Source organism: Magallana gigas, chromosome 4 (assembly GCF_963853765.1).
Source record: "Magallana gigas chromosome 4, xbMagGiga1.1, whole genome shotgun sequence".
NCBI lineage: Eukaryota > Metazoa > Mollusca > Bivalvia > Ostreida > Ostreidae > Magallana > Magallana gigas.
This window is the reverse complement of record NC_088856.1, coordinates 46,187,037-46,194,272: the sequence shown is the minus strand read 5'-3', so window position 1 is coordinate 46,194,272 and position 7,236 is coordinate 46,187,037.

Genomic DNA, 7,236 nt, shown 5'->3' with positions numbered 1-7,236 from the left:
CTTTAAGCAAGTCCTTAAAGGTGGCTTAAAGGTGACTTAAAGGAGCTTAAAGGCTATACAACCTTTAAGCCGCCTTTAAGTCACCTTTAAGCAAGTGCTTATAGGTCCTTAATGTCCAAACTTCTTTAAGCTACCTTTAAGCCACCTTTAAGCCACCTTTAAGCATCTTTAAGTGGCATTTACGCTCTCTTTACACTGCCTTTACACTGTCTTTAAGTGGCCTTTAAGTCAATATTGATCAAGCTGAACAATAAAAACATATATTAAATGCAAAAGCTCTTTTATAGAGATGGGAGGGGGTCATCCGAGTGATAATATAATTTCCAAGGAAGGGGGGGGGGGATGTTCCAGGCGGTTTTAATCGTCCCTCCATTATACACAGATCGCTATCATCAGCACCGCTCCGATGGACAGAGATTGCCGTTATAAAATTCTTTATAATTTTTGGGGGGTTTCAAAATTATTGTAGGGATGAGCGCAGTCTCTGTATCTTAATATGTGCATAAAACTAATTAAAGTATGTTTGTTTCCTATTATAAATTAATCGGTGAAAAAAATCTCTCTCTCTCTCTCTCTCTCTCTCTCTCTCTCTCTCAGTTCATCCGGTTATTAAACAAAATAAAGATAATGAACCAAAAATGCATGATTTAATTTGTTAATCGGTTTAAGGTTTGTATTTTTTTTTTCAATTTTCATTATTTCTAACTCTAGATCTGCTAGATAAATGTTAAAGATGAAAAGACTCTCAACTGCCTTTGTTATATCGGGCAGGATATTACTGCTTTGTTTGTCTAGACATAGTTTTGTTCGTTTGTGTATATCTAATTAGAGTCTATTGTTTGTCCAACTTAAGAAAACCCCTGGAACTAACACAGAATATACAAGATATACACAACAGTTGTGTCGTGTGCCCAGGTGCATGTTTGTGTATATCTAATTAAAGTCTATTGTTTGTCCAACTTAAGAAAACCCCTGGAACTAACACAGAATATACAAGATATACACAACAGGTGTGTCGTGTGCCCAGGTGCACGTCAGGGTTTCTAAAGGCGTTGAATCTTAGTATGTACGAGTATACGATAGGTCTAGTGAATAAAAGTTAATTTACATTTGTAATTCATTTTCAAAGTATTATTTCCTAGCTCTGGGTTTCAAAGATGTTACGTCTACAAATTAACGATACATGTATGTAAGAGTAAAATTTTGAGGCTAATTAATTAATGTACCGGTGATCATAAATAGGGGTTGATTATTTAAATATATGTATAAGGGTAAATATGTCAAATATACCCGGCCTGGCACATCATACAGTTGTATGTACAAGTCATTTGCAATTGCCACATGCAGTAAATACGTCACCGGTAATTGGTAATTTTGTTTGTTATAGAATTGATAGTTTAAAAATCATGTACATACAATTACATGTAAATATTTCAACATATTGGAACGGCGCCGCGATCATGAAAACCGGGAAATTGCGGGAAATTGAACAAATACCCTAATAGTATCAATGCATTTAATAAAAGAAATGATTTCATTTTCTTTCTTACATTTTTATAGCTATAAATTAGATGAATTACGTATATCTACTCGGTTTAAATTTATTAACTAAGAAAGCCTACTATAGTGACCCTAACGGTTTCCATTTAGGTATAATATATTTTTGTTCACTGAAGACCAAGTTCCGTATTTCATTCAAAATACATGCATGCATGTAATTTATAAATTAGATATAATTGATTGTTACAAACTGAATGGTTTGTCAAAATCTTTTCAAGTAAACACATTCAATACAGTGATTCAATATCCACTGATATATAGGATATAAAAACGCTCTTCAATATGTAATTTGCCGTGGCGCAGAGGATGTGTGGTGATGCTAGTAAACTAAGGGTCCCGGGTTCAATTCTCGTCGCGGCCGGTTTTTTTTGGTGTTTTTTTTTTCATTTTTCTTTCTAGAACAAAAACCGTTTTAATACCTGTTCTTTCATAAAGTTAATACATTTTGTTGGAAATTAAGCACAATATTGAATTAATTTTTTTTAATGGCTTAAAGGTGGCTTAAAGGTAGCTTAAAGGTGGCTTAAAGGTGGCTTAAAGAAGTTTGGACATTAAGGACCTATAAGTTGTCCTTAAAGGTGGCTTAAAGGTGGCTTAAAGATAGTCTTTAAGCTGCCTTTAAGCCATCTTTACGCTTTCTTTAAGCCACCTTTAAGCAATACATATAGCTTAAAGGTAGCTTAAAGGTGGCTTAAAGATCGTCTTTAAGCTACCTTTAAACACCTTTAAGCTATCTTTAAGGAGGACTTAAAGATGGTCATTCATCCTGTGATTTTCCCTGCGGGAGTAAATCTTTATCTCCCTCTCAAAAATGCAATAAAAATATTATTTCTTATCAATTTATTTTATCTACTGATATCATTTTGTATTATATGATATGGTATTGTATCATATGATACATGTAGGATATTAAATAACTAATCATATCATCTGATGCATTTTGTTTTTATGCAATATGATATTGAATCAGACATGTTTTATATTTTATCAGTGATTCAATGACATAAGATGCAATACCATACATGTATGATACACTATAAAAAACCCTAATCCTGCATCCGCCACCTATACACTTCAGTTCACCATCCAAGACTGTGGTTGTGTATTGGTATCAAAAGTTCCACCAGCCATGCATTTGTTGAAATTAGGACAGTAACTGAAATACGGTTATCAATGAGCAATTGTCATTATCTCATAATATTCAAACAATGATTTCTTATTATTTAAATAATAACAAAACATCAACAAAACGAATCCTCAATTTTATAACAATTATAACTACAAGTACAATTGCAAATTTTTACTCTATAAATTTGTTTACATATTTTAAGAGAACAACAAATATTGAAAACAATACAAAATTATTGTAAATATATGTATATGGTAAACGTGATAAATACCATTCAAATCAGCATCTTTTAAGAATCATACTTTGGGGGACTCAAATGCGCTCAGCATTTGTAAACAACTGTACATGTACAATACGCACTGTAGCGAAATCATTTTAATATTTTCTACAATCAATTATTTTGTCTTAATAGATATAACTATAATGTTGTTTTTTTTCGAGCAGAGTGTGTATATACATGTAATAAGCTATTGACTTAAAATATTAATAAAAGTATAAATAATTGGCCTAAACTACTAATAGAAAGCAAATGAGGTTTTGAAATTTGAAGAAAATGTAATTTAAATCAATACATGTTTTCTATAGAGGTGAAAAAAGGGTTAAAATAAAAAATAAATTAAAAACCTGAAATGATAATGCATGCATTTTAACAAAATCCTTCAGGAGAAATATTTATATTTTTCAGTGTTTTTCACTCTGTGTAAAGTTCAAATTTTACATTTTATAATGGAAAAAATATAAGTAACAAGAAATAATTCTTCGACTTTAATGGGGAGTACGGTCAGTACATGATTAATTCAATCATAATGATTTATTCAATCACAATGATTAATTCAATCAAAATGATTGACAATCATAATGATTAATTCAATCAAAATGATTGACAATCATAATGATTAATTCAATCAAAATGATTAATTCAATCGTAATGATTAATCAATCATAATGATAAAATCAATCGTAAAGCCCCCCGAGCATTAGTGGATGTGATCGAATGCCCGACTGTAATGATCTCCCCATAAAAGATAAAGAATTATTTCTCATTCATCAACAACTTTTTTTTCTATTTTTATTCAACTTACAAACACATTGCACAAAATCATTTGATCTGGAGAAAATTTATGGGGGATTTCAAAGAGGAACAAAATTGTTTTTCAATGACAAGAAAAAAATAGCTGGAGCATATATTGTTACCCTGCACTCATACTTGTTTATCACCTTTTTATTGCTTCATGATTTTTAAGAAGTAACTTCTTTCACACCTTGATCAAAAACATCCCAATAAATACTAGCCCCTGTAACTTCTGCATCCATCAAATTCTTTGTAAAACGTCCTTATGTTGCCATTTTACCATTTTTGTTCTTTCACATCTGAATTATCTCGAGGACTTGGGTGGGCACCGAGAATAGATTTACCATTCAAATCCCATCAATGTCGGCTTTTCTCAGCTGCAAAGCTGACCCAAATATAACAATACCAGTACCCACAACTTTGTTGAATTTGAGCAGGTTTGTATCCGTCAGAACATGAGTTTTCTGGTTGTCTGTCAGACTTGCTAAATGATCTGATGATGACAAAAAATTAATAAATATGTAAAAAGAAATTCATAATTTTTAAAAACCCAATTGATTTTATTATATCTTTTACTTTTAGAAAAAAATGTTTTTTTATTTGACCATTTGATTCCATTTAGCAATAACTTTAATATGTAGAACAGAAAAAGAAATCCCTAGGGCAGAAGTTGTAAAAAAATGTAAAAAATGTGCCAAATTGATAAACTTCAAAATCTCATAAAGTCCTATGTTAAAAATTAACAAACTTTGAGATGACCCTTTAAACAAACGTTGTTGTAATTGTCTTTTTTTTGGTCTTAAAATAATAATTATATCAGTAGAAATTCATGTAAAAAAAAATATTGGAAAAGCTAGGGCAGAACAAATTAGACCCGGCCTCGTTAATATGGTCTGTAGCATTCCAAATGTTTTAAGTGAATTAAGAAAACAAAACAAACGTATGACGATTATGCAAGAAAGATCATAGTAAGATGATGTGCCCACAGTTCTGTGCTATGTGAATTTTGAAATAAAAGACATCAATCAACCAAACTTGGTGTTAATTTATTAAGACCCGACACTCTGGACCACGTTATAAAATGATAAAATTGTTATTATAAATCCAAAGGGCGTTTCGGCTTCTTAATATAATTTTTCTGATTTTTAACTTTTTAACTTTTAGGGCACGACTCCTCTAAAAGGTCCATCGATTATGGTTTTTCGTCATTGAATGATCATTTTGCTGATTTTCTTGTGTTTATTGTAGGGAAATACGTTCATTAGAAATCATTTTGTTGCATATTGCACCATTTTTTAAGGACAATCTAGTATTTGAAAATGCACTTTTTAAACCCTTAATGCTATACACGCTATAATTTGCGTCACGTTTGAATCACAATGAAAACGCATGTGTTTGTCTCCTTATAAAAGTTACCTTCATTTTTTGAAATACAATGGTGAATTCCATCCCATAACAACGATATACATTTTCATTTGTTTTTTCCTTTGGAAAGTTTTTCCTTTTCATGAATATTGATGAAGGAAGAGTAAAAGCGACCCCAAATGCGCATGTCTGCGGGAAATCAGGTGATCGTTATATTTTGCTTACTAGAATTATATATCCGTCTTAATTTAGAATATGCTTAACGGTTGTTAATTTGAAATGTATACATGTATCATGTCAGTGTAATACGTTTGTCATTTACAATAACCTTACTTTTGCATGTTTTAATTGGATAACTAACTGCATACAAGAACTAAATAAAGATTTATATGGAAAACTCATTGGCCTACGTCATTGTTAAGGAAGTAAAATATACATGCCCACACGCTCGTTTTTTTGTGTTCTTTTGTTTGTATTCGTATATAAGACACATTTCTGCTTTACTGAAAAAAACTATATCCTTCGTGAAACTATAACAATTATGGAAGTGAGACACTCATAAATTCGTGTATGATAAACTAGATTTAGCTGTCAAAATCACGTAATAGATTGATGATCATGAGGAGGCATGTAACTTTCTTGACAGGAAAATAAATATTTTTCATTGTTTAATATTTGATAATTTTGTTATGTGATCGAATTAAACTTAAAGGTAGCTTCAAGAAGTAACCAAACATATGAATTTTCCTTGTTAATCAGAATTAACGTAGATTTTTGTGTGTATAGATTATACTTGGTTATCATGGGTTTGGTTTCCGTTGTTTGCAAAGAAGGGTGGAATAACAGTTCAGAAAGAATATACTACCTTAATCATAGCACGCCTGTGAGTTCATTTCACGATCAGTAATATATATGTTTACCTAAATTGTACATGAACAATAATGTAACATAATATCAAATAAACAATTTTATTTGTTATGCCTTTCATTGTGTTTTTTTTCTTCAGATTAGATCAATGTTGTATTTTGAAGAATTGCATATTTGTTCTATCAATATCCTAACTTCATAATTCCATTATTGCTTTGCGTTTGATTAATGTTGTTTTTTAAATAAAGTTAACATTATTTTATACATCAGGGCCGGTTATTAATAATCTTAAAGGTCGTCGACAGTGTTTGAATCTTCAGGAACTGAGGAGAATTGTACAGTATCTTTGATGTCGTAAGAACTTATCCCCGGTGTGTGAACTGTGATCGGCTGCAAGCGTCTTTTCAAACCTTAGTCGAAATTTATCTGGAGGCTGGGGCCAAATTGATCACAATTTAACTTGACGGGGACCTTGTCTGTTTAATGAGAAAATAATCTGAATTTCACAGTTATGTATGGTGTTCCGTAATGGGGCCACTTTGAAATTTGCACTTCGCCTTTAGGGCGAGGGAGCGAGAGTGCGAAGTTGCGATGGCAAAAATGCGATGATGCGAAGGCAACGGTGCGAAAGTGCAAAGACGCGACGGCGAACAGCAAAGATATGAAGGCGAAGGAATGATACTTTAAACGCTCATTTGCCTTTGCAACTTCGCACTCCCGCTTTTGCACCGCCGCACATCTGCCTTCGCTTTGGCGTATGCAGCGTTCTTTATCGTTTAAAGATAATTTTAGCTATTAAAATTGCGTCTGCAAAAAGAAAGCCCCAAAAAACAACATAATTATGAGAAAATCTTTCTAATAAAATCAAATCTAAACACTTTGTCCTATAAATAAATTCAAATGTTTCTTTGTTTAAAGCATGGTATTAAACTTAGCTTAGTAGACTGGTAAGTGACAGAAGTCTGAAGGTGCACACCTATTATGGCAAACGCATGCATAGAGTACATAATAATAAGGCTTAGCCAGCACTGGTAAAAAGTTTTGTTATATAACCCAGTAAAATATTTAATGAACTTCCATAATAAGCACAGTGACCGCCACATTACCTTGCGCATGTGTGTGTGTGAGAGAGAAAGAGAGAGAGAGAGTCGAATGGATATCGATGAATACATGTATATTAATTCTGGTTGTAACGCGGCATTTAATTGGATAAAAAAATTGTGTCCAATTTATATAACCTGGT